The following is a 16474-nucleotide window of genomic DNA, read 5'->3' as shown; positions in this document are numbered from 1 at the left end:
GATACCACTGGGATAAAAAGGTGTTCTCCCTTAAGAAAGCCTTTAACATCCTTAAATTCTAAGCAATAACCTCCCCCCAAATTGTCTTCTGTTTAATTGTTCTGTTGGTTTATAATAGCATAACTACAGAAACTTCAATGTGTCTGAAGACTCAGATATAAAAATCTCCTCTCTCAACCACTAATTCTTTGAATAGCTGTACCTATACACATAGGACAGCTGAGATCTACACTGGAAAACACATTTCAGAGAGTATTATATTTAACCACATCCATTAATCAAATGTTAGAGGTATTTCTATGGGCTGCACTAGGGGTTTCATGGAAAGTACTGTACTGTGGGAGCAAAGCAAGTGCTACTTCAGCTGGGTCTTGAAGGATAAACAATTCTTTGAAGGTGTGTATGAGGAGGGGGTCAAAAGGTATTTTGGGCGGAGAAGTTATATAAAAAAGGGGAGCCTCTTTAGAACGTGTTACTGAAGAGATCTGGTTGAAAACCAAGAACTTGAAAAGGAGAAAAGGAGAAAAATCAAGTCAAGAAGGAGAAAATATACCAATTTTGGGCAGTGACTTTAAGGAAAAATCAGTAATTTCAAATAAAAAATTGAATCGTGAAATTATAATTTAGTTCTGTGGAAATTAGATGGGTTTCATGGAAATACCAAAATAAAGTGCTAAACCAAGAAAAGCCTGCCCATCAACCGTCAAGGCTCAGCTCAGGTTCTACTTCTTCCAAGAAGCTTTGCCAGACAGAAATCTCTCATCATCCTCTGGCCCACTCTGGGTCACACCATTCTTCTTGGACTTAAGTTGCAAAATAAAATCCAAGGCTGCTTCTAAGGTACTGCAAGTCATTTTCCCAATGCTTCCCTCTTTTCTTTGTTTGCATAGGACCCCCAAAACAATGCCTTATTCTCTTTCACTGAAGATTCTGTGATAAAATTCCAGTTTTATCATCCCTTGTTCATGAAATTTTAGATAAAAAATTTTATCCAGGTACTAGGAACTGCCAACGCAAACCACTCCATCCAACCTCCCCTGGCCCATACACAAAACCAAATTCTATCACAGTTGCTCTGTGGAAGGCCATGTGCCTTAGGATGACCCCAGCCTCCTTAAATGCTGCTGAAGAATTAGTATCCTGTTCAGTCAAAACCTGAGTATAGGCCCCTGACCTTACTTTTCTTAAAGGATTTACTTTAGGAAACTTGCAGTTATAAATAAATCCTTTCTCTGACCCCTGAGATGTAAATCTACTACCCAGAAATGTCTTTCTCAAGGACTTGGGAGCTATTCTTTTGAAATGGAATCACCAGGGAGGCTAGGACCCTAACTTTGATAAGCGCCAATTAGCAAACACAGATGACTTAATGAACCTGACCAACCTCCCCGACTAACATCTTCAGCACTTTTTCTTTAGCATACCCCAGCAGTTTAAAAGGCTCCCACCCATAGCTGAGCTCGATTTATGCTGCAGTCTCCCTTCTATACTGCATTAGTCTGAATAAAATGTCTTGCTACCTTTAACAAATGTCTCTGGCTCTGTTTCTCCTTGGCAGTACCCCAAAAGGTGCTTTCCCTTAAGAAAGCCTTTAACTTCCTTACTGTACCAAATGTACAGTATCTATGGGGATAGAGAAATTAAAAAGATAAAAAGAGAGAATTCACAAATCTTAAGAGTCTGACTCTAGAGTTATCATTACATTCACAGAAAATAAATTAAAGGTCCCCTTACCTTTCAGACCCTAGCTGAAGTCAATCACTTAACTAATTAATGGGGAGAGCTTCTGATGGGATTAATTTACATTTCTGAAAGGATAAAAGCAATCATTCAGACGTCCTGACGGTCCTTGTGATTTTGTGCATATTGAGTTCTGGCAGGTAGAAAAGGAAGATGACACTAGAGTTTGTTTTAGCTAGTAGTAAGTAGTTGATCCAATGAGCTGTAAAGTTGTATTGCAAATGGCATGGATTCAAGGAGCCCATTAATTATACCCATCAGTGCAACTAGCCTACCATACCAGAAGTCAACTTATTATAAAGCTACAGATAGTAACTAATTCAGTATGCTCTTGGTGTAGATATAAACAGAATAATGATAAAGTATTATGATCCAAAAGGGACTTGTATAATACTAACATATCATGACAGAGGTAGCAGCAAAGATTATCTATGGGGGAAATGATAGACTATTCAACAAATGGTGCTATGACCATATGCTATCTAATGGGGTAAAATGGATCGTTACCTCACATCATATACAAAAATCGACTCCAAGTTTATTAAAGATATAAATGTAAGAAGCAAAACTTTAGAACTTTTAGAAGAAAAGAGGAGAGTATCTCTGCAACTTGAGTGTTGAGAAAGATTTCTTAAACAAACACAGAAAGTTCAAATCATAATGAAAATGTAGATAACTTTGCTTATATTATAATTTATAACTAATATGCAAAGAAACCTCCAAAAAGTGAAAAGTAAATCCCTAGCCTTCGGGAAGATATTTACAAAGCAAAAAGTTGAGTAAAGATTAGTATTGAGAACTAATAAAGAACTTACAAAGTCTGAGAAAAAGATAAACAAATCAGTAGAAAAAAATAAATGAAAATTAATATGCAAAGGAAGAGGCAATTCACAGAGGAGGTAACCTGAATGGCCAATCAGCGTGTAATAAAACCAGTGATCGCATTAGTAAATGGCCAAGTGCAAATTAAAACTATAATTAAATATTTCTAACCATTAATTTGGCATGGATGATGTAGTCTGAAAACAAGAGTTAATGTGGAGCCACTGGAACTCTCATACACAGTGAGTAGGAATTGAACTCAGCATAACTACTCTAGATACCAACTTAGCAATACATATTTTGTAAAACCAAACATGCATATACACAACAACCCAACTCTTCTACATATGTGCTAAAGAAAGCTTCTCATACTTTTCTCACTTCAGGCATGAGACTATTTATTGCAGGATTATTTGTAATAGTAAAATGGGAAAAAAATAAGAGGATGCACAAATATATATCGGCATATTCTTACAATGGAACACCATGTTATAGTAAAAGTGAATGAACTAGAGGTAATATATTAACATGGAAAAAGTTCACACACATAATGCTGAAGAAAAACGCAAGTTGCAGGAAGGTATATACAATGATACCAAGTTTAAAAACATGTTAAACCACGTCATATTGTTTAAGAATGCATACATATGTAATAAAAGCATAAAGCTGTGCATGTGAATAATATTTAAGAAATTCAGGATAGTAGTGGTAGCTACCACTAGAGAGCAGGTGAGGTTATAAAGAAGAGAATTTCTTGGGAAAGTTACACAGGAGGTCCCAACTGTATGCATACTGCTACATTTCTTAAGCTGGGTGATGTTAACATGAGTGTTTTTTATATTATTCTCCATATACTATTTGTATGCCCAGTATTTAACTTAAAAAATTAGTAATATTTGAGAGTCTTGCTATGAAAGAGAAAAAGAGGTGATGGGATTGGACAAAGAACTTAACTAACATAAGGATGTTAACTGCTATGTAGACTCATCTATAGGCCTCTTTGCTCCAGCTGCTCTCTCTGGCCCACAGAACTTGTTCTGTAACATTAGAGATAAACAGCAGCAAAAAGATTCCATAATTAAATAAGTTTGAATAGTGCTGGGTTAAACCAAGTGAAATAGAGTTCTTTTCTGCAAAATTTGTCAGAGTATTTAAAATGCTGAGGGATGCCATGAATCTCTGAGTAGGAAATAGAGTAAGCAGCCTTTCTCCCAGTTGGGTAACCCTGGAACCATTTCTTCATGCAGCATGTCAGGCTGACAGGTTTCCATGAAATACATTTTTGGAAATGTACCCCCAAAAGTTTCATTTTCCTGCCCTCTGCTTCTATCCCCATGTCTCAGTCTGCCCAGAAATTCCAGTTCCTTTTCAATAATTGTGTCCTTGTCATTTCATTTCTGCTGCTCTGCAGCTCTCCCATGCCTTTGTCTCCCTTTCATGGCATTGTGGAAACAACACTCAATTTGAAATCCTGGCCCCAGCGCTTTTTAGCTGGGGTACCCTGGTTTCCGTGCCTTAGTTTCTATCTACAAAACAGAGGGAATAATAAAATTCCTACCCTTAAGAGCTGTGAGAATTGAGTTCATGCATATAAGATGCTTGATCTTTTTTCGAACTTGTTAAGTGTTGACTGTTATTTGTATTATGGGGGAGAATAATCATTTAGTCTCTTAAGAGACTACTTGGGTAGAGACAATGTTAGTTACTAGGGCTGCCATAACAGCATCGCAAACTGAGTAGCTTAAACAACAAAAAACTATTGTCTCCCAGTTTTGGAGCCTCCCTCCTAGTTTCTGGGCACTGTCTTGGCACTCCTTGGATCTGCTGCATCACCCTGACCCCGTCTTCATCCTCATATGGTGTTCTCCACCTGGGCATGTCTGTCTCCGTATTTCCCCCTTTGAGAAGGACACCAGTCATAGGGGATCAGGGGCCCGCCCTGCTCCAGGCTGACTTCATCTTAACTAATGCCATTTGCAAGGATCCTTTTTCCAAATGTGGTTACATTCAGAGACAGTGGAGGTTAGGAATTCGACATATGAATTTTTCGGGGGACACAATTCAACCCCCAACAAAGACCAATTAAAAACTTCTATGAAAGTGTGCTGCATTCTTGTTACAAAATGTACAATTCTGTGTTTATCACAAATTCTACATCGTACAGCACCTAGTAACCTACTTCACTGCACACACAGCCAGAACTTGGCATGGCATAGCTTAGACAGTTTTGGGGGACGATGTTAACAGAGCTCCTCCAGGGACTCTTTAAAGTGAATGCCCTGTTCACTTATAAATCTATGCCCAGTAATTGATTGCTTTACCTCTGCTGACAGAGAAGATTCTGTTAAGAGTTATTAGATACGTAGGGTTTGTGTATAACAGGAGCTATAGCACTATACAGAGAGATTAAATAATTCTTGGAGTCAGGGACTTGAGGAAATTTCCCACATTAGCTGGGCTGTTCCATGGTTAAACTGAACAGAGAATCCAGCTTTTCTTATGTGCAGGATTGCATTATGCCCACTGGCCCTAAATACATGTGCCTTCTTAATGGACTACTCAAAATATTTTTCCCCAAGAAGATTCAAAATGACATTGGTCACCTTGAAGCTAGAAAGGCTGTTCAAGTCAAAATAACCTTGTTAAACTGAGGCAGCACAGCATGATGGCAAATAGCATGAATTCTGAAGTCTAACTATCTGGGTTTCTGTCTCAGATCTGACTGTAAGATCTTGGGCAAGAGCCTTCAACGTCCTTCATCAAATAAGCAAATAACCACACTCACCTGACAGGGCTGGTATGAGGATTAAATGAGATGATCCATGAAATAGAACAGGGTCTGGAACATAGACTGTGTTCAATAAATGTTAGTGGCCATTACTCTCAATGTTATCACATAACCTTAGAAAAATCCCCTTGAGATAACCTTTCCCTTTTAAAATGTGAAAAGTAAAAATAATACCAACCAACACAACCACTTTCATTTTGGTATATTAACTTACAGTTCCTAGACACTGGGAGTGTGAATATAATCTTGTATTGTTCTATATTAACGTAAGCAGTTTCTGTGTTCTTACACTGTTGCTCTAAATGGCTTTACGAGACTCAATTGCATTGATACACCAAATATTACCTAATAGTTCTCCTATGGTTTAATATTTAGAGTTTTTGTTTTGTTATTTTAGGTACCACTGACTAATATCACTTTATGCAAACCAATGAATTTTTTCTCATTAGGACAAATTAACCAGGACAGTCTCCCTGAAACCTCAGCCTAAAGGTCTTTGCTTCAGTTTAACCATCCATATCGTTTTGACTTAAATTACCATCCTCACAATCTATGCCTCTGCCTCTCTGTTCCCTAAGCTCTGGTTATGAAAAAGCCAAACCAGCATTCCTGTTTCTTATTCTTCCTCTGCAGTTTCTAGGCTTCCTGTACTGTTCCTTGCTGTGTCATGTCACCCCAGACCTGCTCATCCTTCTCCCACCCTCTTCAAGGAGCTCACATCCTCTTCCAGGGACATAGAACAGGAGGAACACAAACAAGGTCAGGGTCATCTGGCAAACTCTGTGCTCGCTTTCTAGGACTGGGCATGTTCTCGGAGCCCAAAAGGGAAACAATATGATTCCTTCTAAAGCATTTTTCCTCCTGTTCTTTGCCAAAGTTCTACTCATCTTTCAACAACCAACTCAAATTCATCAAACTCTAGGCATAGCTCATTGCTCCATCTTTACTGCTTCCAGAGCACTTGCTACATATCTTGGTATTCTCGGTAATTCATAGTGATTGTACCTTGTAGATGCTCAAAAATGCTTCAAAACAGGGATTGCACATTGTAGATGAGAAGTCAGTTGTGGATGGATCTGTGTATGAGAAGTTAAAGAAAAGGCTTAAGTTGCCAATTTTGACAGGATTGGATAGGAGGACAGTGGTGGTGAAGAACAAGGACTTTGGAATAGACCTTGATTTGAATATTAATACAGTATGCTAACTGGGAAACTTGGGAAATGTAAGCCAACCTCTGAGTCTCAGTCTCCTCACCTGCAAAATAGGATGATTTCTGTCAGCAACTTTCCTGAAGGATTAAGAGGTGGATTAAATGGGTTAATAGATATAAAGCACATAAGCACATGGTTTAAGTGTAGCAAAAAAATTGGCCCAAAGTATTGCTCCCACCAGTGGATTTTGTCCCTGGACCCCAGACTCCCACCTCTTAAAATATAAATAGAAGCAGCACCATTAGCTTACCAGGAGGACTGAGTAACGAGTGTTTTCAGTGAGTTTCTGGCATTAGTATCAGTGGGTATATTCTGCTCTGGTCTCACACTCACTCTTGTTTCTTGCTCCCTCTTAGGGGATGCTCATTTAACTAAGGCTGCTAACTGCATGCTTATCTGGCCCTGCTCCAACTCTGGTCCATCCCCAGGCCTTTAACACAGCTGCTTTGTTGCCTGAGATCCATCTCATTTTTTTTGTCTTTTCTTTGAGCTGAAGGTTTTTTCTGCACAGTCCCTTTCGGGGTGTGAATTCAATGTGCCATCTGGAAGGATCGACCTATCAAGTCACCAACAACCATAACTCATTGATCATAACCAATAACTTCAACTAATCTAATAAAACATTATTGGCCCCAAAGAAAGAGTCCTCACCAAGTAGAACTGTTATGAACAGAGGAGGAGGAAGCACAGGGGAGAAAATAGAGATGTGGACGGCCTTCCCTAAATGTAGTCCTGAACAGCAAGAGGGTGTAGACTATGGGCATCTCTCAGGAAAGGAAGGGTATGTACAAATGGGGGAAGGGAAGACAGAGGAAGAATGGTAATCACTTCAGGTTTTGCCAGGCATCAACCTTCCTGTGCCCAGCAACACTCATTTGCTAGGTTGGTGAATGGGCTGCAGGTTCTGAGGAAAGCCAAAGTCACAGGGTCAGATCAAGGTCGCAGGCCTTGGTAGCATGGGCCAGTGCCTGCTAATGACATGCATTGTTATTACAGGCTATCTGACCATCCAAAGGCAAGTGAGGTATGCTCACTGGCCCTAGGGAAGGCTCTTTAAAAACTCAAAGCTTTGCATTTGATTAAGAACCATCAGATAAAGAGGGAGTATTAACGTGTAGAAGGCTGCTAAGGGATAAAACTGAAGCAATGCCAAAGAATTTAATCTAAAAGCAGACACAAAATAAAATCATAACTCTGCTTGGCCCAGATGCCTGAAGCATCTTGAAAGGTGGCATAATTCTGCACCTGAATAATGTTAATCTTGAGTTTGAAAAGAGAGTGAATATAGACAATTCTGAGACTGCTGAAAATCACTTCTTATTACACTTAGGTACTTTAGTAAATCAAACATTTATTAGGAAATTACAAAGTAGACAACATAGTACAAGAAAATAATGATGAAAACAACAGCTAATCTTTACAGCTGACACAAGGCTCTCATATGACAGAGGACACTCATGTTACATGTGTGCAACATGGTACATGGCACAATTTTCTCCTTTAAGGAGCTTACATTCCAGTAACAAAAGAAAGGCATGTACACAATACATTATATAATACACGTTGGATGATGGTAAGAACTATAAGAAAGGTAATAAATTATGATTGTCAGGGAGTAGGCTGCATAAAGGAAGTATAATTTAAAATATACTTTGAACTTTTGATAGGTGGAGGTGTGAGACAGGCACAAAGAAAACATCATGTACAAGGGCAGGAAGTGGAAATTTGCAGCATGTGTTCGAAGAACGGTAGGGAATTCAGGAAGAGTAGGTTGTGGCGGACATCTGTTACTTTTTCTTACTCAATCCCTTCTCTGCATTATGGAAACTCTTCCTTTTGGGGAAACCCATGTACTCTTAAAATCTGCAGACCAACCCGCTCTGCAGAGTCTGTGATCATCACTTGACCCATCATTACCTTCCATTTCCCTGGATGTAGTAATTGCTTCAAAATAGGTACATGACATAAGTTATCCAATGTCCCAAGACTAAATTCTAAGAATTTCTTGGAATTTTAAGAGTCTCTTTCCATGAGAGTGGTAGCTGTAAAGGAGGATGAAAACTTGAACTTTCTAATGGTCCCTCTGAGGAGAGTGCCTGCCCTAGAGAAAGGTCACCTCATTTACACACGTTGGATCCTGTCATGTCTAAAGAAATCTCTCATTTGACTTTTCAGATAGAGAAGACAGCACATTCCCTATTCGTTTACCCAGTTTACATGGTTTTTCACCTGTAACCACAAGAATCATAGTGCATAGCTGAGGACAGATCAGAGAGATCTTTGAGTGTCCTTGACTTCATTCTCTGGTCAACAATATGTCACAGGATGTTTCAGAAAGTGATGGATTTTTGCAATTCCATACCCAAAACAGTGTTTTGAGGAAGTGTTGTAGACAGGGAAACTAGGTAAGCCACTTTTACAAAGGCAGAAAGCCAGGAGTAAGAATTGTTGGCTTTTCTGAATTCTCTTTGTAAGTCCTACAGAATCATCATTGCCACCTTCTCCGAAACCTAGTTTCCTAAGCATTTTTGTAAGCACCTGCGTATGCATTACCTCACTTGATACTCATGCCAACCCTATGAGAAAGGTCCAGTTATTATGATTTAACATGACACCAACTCTACGAGGATGGTCTGGCTATTATCGCCACTCTGCGGAATATAAAATTGAGGCATGAGGAGGTTAACAAATCCCCACTGATCCAAAACTAACCACACGGCAAAACTAGGATTTGGACTTTGGAAGTCAGGTTCTAGAGCCTGTCCTCAAAGAAGACAACTGTCCACACCATGAAGTCTCGCCTGCCACAAATTCTCCTCTCTAGTGGCCTGTCCTCTCCTCCTGCTAGCCTCAAGGTCCATATTTAGAATCACTTCTTTGACCTAGAAAAGGAAGCTGCAGGTGTTGTTTCTAGAATGCCATCAAACTGTTACTTGAGTAGGAGAACAGGATGCTGGCCTTTTCCCATTAAAACATCAACAGAGTCTTAAAGGGCACGGGTAAGTTTTGAAGAACAAAATGTGTGGATGAGTTCAGATATTGGGGCACTACCTGAGGAAATGTCAAGTTTCTCTGGTGTTAGCAGAAGGTCTTCTGGTGTGCAGGTGAAGAAAGAGGGGCCATGCAGAAAGTCTTTGCCTCCTCACAAAAATCCTCTCGCTAAAAATGCTGATTTCTGTGAAAATTCCCCAAAGCACATTCCTGCAAAGCCAGGCTCACATCCGTAACTGGCCCTGGCCTGCATTATTTCAATCCGTCCCTGGCTACAAGGAGATGAAGCTATGCCTCCCAAGTACTGCCACTGTCAAGTATTTCTCTCTGCCAGACCTTCCCACGGCCCCAGACGGTCTAGTTCTTCCTCCCTTGTCATTTCCTAAGGGGGTGGAAGAGAGGAAAGAGTTAGAAAAGAGGCAAGAAGCACAGAATTTGCCAATCCCAGCCCTGGTCCTCACACAACACGTCAAGCAGGGCTGGTCTCAAAGAGACCACAGGTTGGTGATTGGTTGAGACTCAGCCCCATGCCGGTGCCCCCATGCCTGCCCACCTTCCCTCCCACCTCAGGTTACCAGGTGCTCTCACTGCCTTGATCTATGTGATGGAGCACCCATGGAAGGCATGCCCTTCTGGGTCACCGGGGTGATGGCATTGAAGGGAGCACTGGGGGTAGAATTCAAAGGAGGAGGCAGCAAGCTTCTGGCATCATCCATTTATTCACTTGTTAAACAAACATTTATTCAGAACCTATAATACACTAGGGGCTTTTCTTGATGCTGGGGATAGATGGTGAACCACTGTCTTCGTGCAATTTTATTCTGGCGGGGAAGACAAGCGACAAACTAAGCCACGAATATACAAGCTAGTGTTAGATGGCAAAAGGTGCTATGAAGAAAAAAAGTCTGGATACAGGTAGTTAGAGAGTTTAGACTTATAATTTAGGAAGAGTTGTCAGGGAAGCCCACACTGATAAGGGGGCAAAAAACGTGACTGGGGGCCAAGTGAAAGTCAGAGGGAAGATCATAGCAGGCTGAAGCAAAGGGAGAGGCAGAACCGTTTTCCTGGTGAAGCAGACGCCTGCAGCCGGAGCCCGGTGACCAAGCAGTCACTGGGGATAAAGCTACAGAGGGAGCCAGGGGTACGTGAGAACTTGGTCGTGTATTCTCAGGGTGATAGGAAGCCCTTGAGGATTTTGCCTACAAGGGTGGTATGATGTGCTTCCAGGGGTGCTTGAGGTGCAAAGAATGTAGGAAGGCAAGTGAGGAGGCAGGAAGACCAGTTGGGAGGCTCTGCGGAGGTCCAGGTGAGAGATGAAGGTGGCCTCGGCCAGGGTGATGATGGTAGAGGTGGGGAGAAGTCAAGTTGGAGATACATTTTGAGTTAGAGCCTCAAATCTCATTCTGTGGTTGTGCAGTGGAAACCTCTGGTGGCTGTGTTATTTGCCTTGGCTCACCTCTGCCTTCAGCCATGGCTGCGATAGTTCCCAGGAGCTCCCTCTCACCTGCGGCTACTTCTCCAGGACCGGAGGAGCCCTTTTGGCCTGGAAGCGGCCCACACGGAGTGCAGCCTGGGGGCATTATTACACCAGAGCAACCTCAACTAACAGGGGACTGGAGTCATATAAATGCTCCAGCCACTTGTCTTTCAAGTGGAAGATTGTAGAACACATTCCATATACTTCTCAGAAGTTAAGCCTGCATTAGTGACATTGAACATGTCCCTCCACATTAAATTGTTCTCTATTCCTCGCTTTTCCTGCTCTCTCACTCCAGCATCCTAGGATCACCTCCCAAATAAGTTACTTTGACTCAGTTTCTTGCTTCAGTCTCTGCTTTGGGGAAACTCACACTAATATAGGGAACTTGCCCACTCCAACCATCACTCACCTGCTACTAAGCCCTGGTGCTCAGCAGTCCTAGTTTTCTCTCCAGGCCCTAGGCTCTTGAGGGAAACATCCAGGATATTCAATCTTGTAGGCTGGTTTCTAATCTTCTTCTTTAGGGTCTCTGATGTTTACAACCAGAAACAGCTTTTTCTCAACTTCTCCAAAACATCTGTCATCCATCCCCATTCAAAGGTCAACATCTACAGTCCAGCTCATAGAAATTCAACTGAAAAAAACTGCACATTATAGGGAAAAACAATCAGGGACTTTTCCAGTTAAGAGAATACGGGATACTATAAAGAAGACACAGTCTCATATACATAAGTGACTTTGTAATGTTCCTGAATGGACACATTGCCAAGTTTATAAATGATAAAAGGACAAGGATATGGCTGAGTAATAATTTGACAGAGAGATAATATGCTTAAATGAGACTTGGCAAGAATCACTTAAAGTGCTTTGGCTGGTAGGTTCTGAATGTTCTTTATTAGAAATGACTATAGATTAAAGAGATATGAGACAAGTGAGTAATGCAAAGCAGAAGAAATCCTTAAATCAAAATAGCCATTTTAATAACTATGCTTTAAATAAACTCCCCCTCTGAAATCTTCTAATGTTTAACAGTTGCAAATAAATATGACACCAGGAGAAGCTAATGAAAAAGTTTAATAATGTAGGAAACAAAAGAGCAAAAAGGAAACTGAAACAACCCATTTTCAGTCCCCACAGGATTTCAAGTTCTCTCCTTTTGCCCTCCTGCTCATGTTGTAGCCTAACACCCTGTGGGCTGGGCAACCTCCTGGCTAAGAATTAGGGTGCCAGCCAGACTGGGTTAGAATCTCACCTCTGTCATGTTTCATCTTTGTGTGTCTAGGCAAGTAACTTAACCTTCTAAGCCTCAGTGTTCATGTCTGTACCATGGTACTAAACCAACTGATAGTGTTGTTGCAAGAATTAATTGGGCTAATACGTTTCCAGGCAATGTGCCCAGGCAGGTTTACCAGCTGACGTCAGTTTAGATCAGTCACTACCAATGCTCCAATTAGTTGATAAACTTTGAAAATCATTCCTGACTTGGCTTGTGCATTATTCAGCCACAAAGAATCCACAGGATGTAAACGTTTACATAAGAAATCAGTATGGCAACACATATCAAAGGCCCTTAAACTGGTAATACTTTATCCCACTCCTGGGAATTTATTAAAAACACAACAAGCTGAAGACCCACCACTACTTGCAGAGGTGTGATCTATGAAGGCAAAACACTATGAGCAGTGTCAAAATCCAACAACAGGAAAAAGTTAAAGTTGTTGTCATTCTTTTCTTCAGTGAAAATTATATACTAGTAAAATTATAATTATGAAAAACAGAAACCCATAGAAATGTGGAGTGCTTATAATATAATGTTCAGTCAAAAATGGTAGCAGAGAAAATTATGAATACATTCTGATATAATCTGTACGTTACATGTGGACAGGAATGACAGAATTTGCAAGAATAACTGTGGCATTACTAATTTACTTTCTTTTTTCAAAACCATTTAGTATGTTTGTTACAATATTTTAACAATTAAGGCTGGGGGTGAGTGAAAAAAGTGGCCCTCCCTTCCTCAAACCACAAGCTCAGAGACAAGGAATAATACACATAAAGCATGGGCCAGAGTTCTCTTTCTCCCAGATACATCATTAATCATGGGGAGCTTTTATGCAAATTAGGAAAAGGATACCCTCTCCAAAAATTGCAGTCATTTTTGTATCAAGCTCTGTTCAGAGCTTTACCATCCTCCATTGAAGGCTGAGGAAACAAGATTCTTCTAGGAATATGTTGGCAGGATTGCCAAAGGGGAAACTACTGTAGACCCTGAGAGTTATTATTTTAGGTAGTTCGCAGATGAGAATTAGAACAATGGCAGCTGAATAAAGAAATCTGAGTGGTATAGAAGCCGAATTGTATGTATAATAGGAACTAGAACTCTTTCCCCTTGACACCAGCAAGGTGTGTACTTTCTAAGCATTCCTCTTCTGCCTTCTGAAGATTATATTTAGACCAAGCCAAGAAAAATATTACATCCAAGTTCCCACAAAAAACTTGAGATGTGAGTCCCAGATGTAGAAGAAAGTGAGTTTGCCAAACCAAACATCTACACCTTTTTCAGAGGCAGCCCCATTCTGGGCCTCTGGTGAGGGACGAAGATGTGTTCCCACGGTGCTGTGGGAGGCAGAGATTGGGAGTTTGGGTCCATCACAGCTGAGGCCCTGGCTCATGCCTTTCATTTCCATATGCATCACAGGGGCAGAGGAGGGACCCCAGGCACCCCACAAGATGGGTTGTGTCCTTCAAAGGAGACTGAAAATGCATGAGAAGTTCAGGAGCACATAAAACAGTTCTATAAAAAGAGAGCTTTTACAATCAGCTCCTGCAGTCAGGACCGAGATTTTAGAGCCATGCTCCCCAAATGCTCCAACAGTAGGGCCATTCCTGTGTACTGACTTCTCAGTTGTTCCTGCCCCTGGTGAAGAATAAGGGAGAAAGTTCTTCCTCCCTGTCTTGCCAATGGGTTTCAGCCCCAGGCAAGTTCGCTATGGATTCAGTGTGACCAAAGAAAATGACAGCAAAACATTCTTGAGGTGAAAGGGTTATACCCAACTTTATTTCCAGGTGGCAGGTCAGTCCCTAGAATCCCATTCACTCAGAGTGAGTCTGCATGCAGCAAGTCGGTCTCTGACTCTGGGCCCCTCTGTCCTCACAGCCGTCCTCTGGGCCACTCTGCCTGCACAGTGGTCCTGCGCAGCCATCCTCCAGGCCTCTCTGCACAGTCCTCCAGCACAGCCATCCTCTGGGCGTCTGTCCTAGGCACTGCCACCCCTCCAGCCTCTCCTCTGCTCTCCTGCAGCCTTGCAGCCTTGCCGCCATGTCTCACCCAGAGCACTGGGTGGAGCTCTTTTTATAGAGTCAACAGCCATATAGTGCCCACAGGTGTGCAGTGAGCTAGTCAACCAGGGCCAGGTGAGAATCCTGGCCACAGGAACTCTCATTTTATCCACACTCCCTACCTTGGCTCCTTTACATCCTGGCCGTGTCACACTTTGCTGGCAGGTTTGCCTGAACACATGCACCTGCATGAGAGGTTTGCATGAAGTTGCTGTGGGCCTGAGGCAAACATGCAATGTCCACGGGTTCAGCACAGATCCCTATGTCTCAAATGTCCTTCTTACATCTCCTGCTGGAGTGTATGACCCCTACTGAACCTGAAGGTGTGATTTCTCTTGGGTGACCCAGAGTTCATGCCTGGCAAAGCCCCTTGAGCTTCAAAGCAGGGCGCTGCAGCCCTGGGGAGTGGCTGCCTTCACCAGGGAGCAGCTTTCAGAAACCAGCAATTCCAGATCCTGCAGACTTCCCTCTGGCCTGCACACCTGCAGTGTGGTCCCTGGTGGCACAGTATGCACTAACAGGGAGGGCCTCTCCTGCCTGGACAGTCCTGCCAAACCTACCCAGTGCCCCAAACAGAGGGGATGGCATCAAGGGCTGGGCTGTGTGATAGGACAGCAGCTATAGGACACATCTCCCAAACCTGGTGAGTCCATTGTCTTGGTAACACATACTTTACATTTTCTGGATTAATTCCACCTTCATGTTACGGTGTGGTAAACAGAAGGAAGTCATCAGGAAGATGTTAATATCAATGTCACTGTGCGCGTCACTCTGCCCCAGAGCAACAGCAGCCTGTTCAGATGCCTAAGGATATCGAGAAATTGGTGGGGAGGTGCCAGAGACAGAAGCCTAGCGGTTCCTTTTCCTGGTTGTGCAGCAGGCAGCTTACTGTCTTGGCAGCTCTCCAGCTCTGCTGCCTTTGTTGAGGGCTGTAGGTACACAGACTCTACGCTGCCTGCTCATTCAGAGCATGTTTGCACTCTGCTTTGAAGGGGACAGCCATAAACAAAGCACTCGTGGGGAGTCCAGGGCAGGTGCCATCATGATCACAGCGCTGTCTCTCAAGGAGGGAACCATATTCTGAGACGTGCTTGTGGCTGGCGGTTTGACTTTGAATCTGTCAGCTACCTGGCCAAAAGGTTTTATTCTGCATAACCCCCAACTATGGCAGAGCCAAATGAGCCTGTTTCAAAATGGAAAGGACTCCCTGCCCCTCTGATAAGCAGCTGGAGAAGGTACGCCAGTGATGGTTTGGGGAAGCTGTATTGTTCTATTCCTCTTGCCTTCTACTTCCTCTGCCTGGGAGAACATCCCCCATCCTCACAGCCAAGTCCAACTCTCCCCATAAGACTGAGATCATATGCCTTCACTTGATAAATGTGGCTTAAGCACCCACTTTGTATGCTGTTACTGAATTACCAGTTTCCTAGGGAAGATGACAATTACAGGAGTGATGTGTGTACAGCTGGAGGATGTGACTGCTATGAGAGGAACTTCATTTGGGCGGGGGTGTGGGGTCACAAAAGGAGGTCACCTCTTCCCCAAATTCTTTCTGGCTTTCCCCAGGCTCCTTTACTGCTGCACTCTCAAGTCTTCTCGAGGGCACATACCCCATCAGCTCCCTGCACGGTATTTCTCCATGATGCCTCCCCTCAACGCCACCATCCCTGCCATTTCAGTAAGAGGTCTTTAAGTTCATGGATTGTCTATTAATCAGTTACCTGGGAAATGCTCAGTGATTGAAATAAATAAATCTCCATGAAAGCAACTGTTGTCTACCTGACCCCAAGTATGATCAATGAACCTTTTAAAATCTCTGGGCAATCTCAAAAGTGACAGCATAGTTTGTTATTTGGAATGGAAGCATGCAAATGAGCACGGCCAAGCAGAAGCTGAATGAGGCAGCTCGTGCACGGGCCAGTGAGTGGAGGCAATGAGGTGAGTGAAAGAAAGTGGTGAGCAGCTGCTAAATCAGAGGGTAAGCCAGCTAGGATGGACACCAGCCTAAAGGCAAATTTCACCCAAGTATTCCTGGATCCTTGACATCTGATCTACTAGAAATGTATGGAAGTTATGCCAGACATGCCAGAAAGACATTTTAAA

The sequence above is a fragment of the Manis pentadactyla genome, chromosome 10 (genome assembly GCF_030020395.1).
Source record: "Manis pentadactyla isolate mManPen7 chromosome 10, mManPen7.hap1, whole genome shotgun sequence".
NCBI lineage: Eukaryota > Metazoa > Chordata > Mammalia > Pholidota > Manidae > Manis > Manis pentadactyla.
This window is presented reverse-complemented; position numbering follows the sequence as displayed.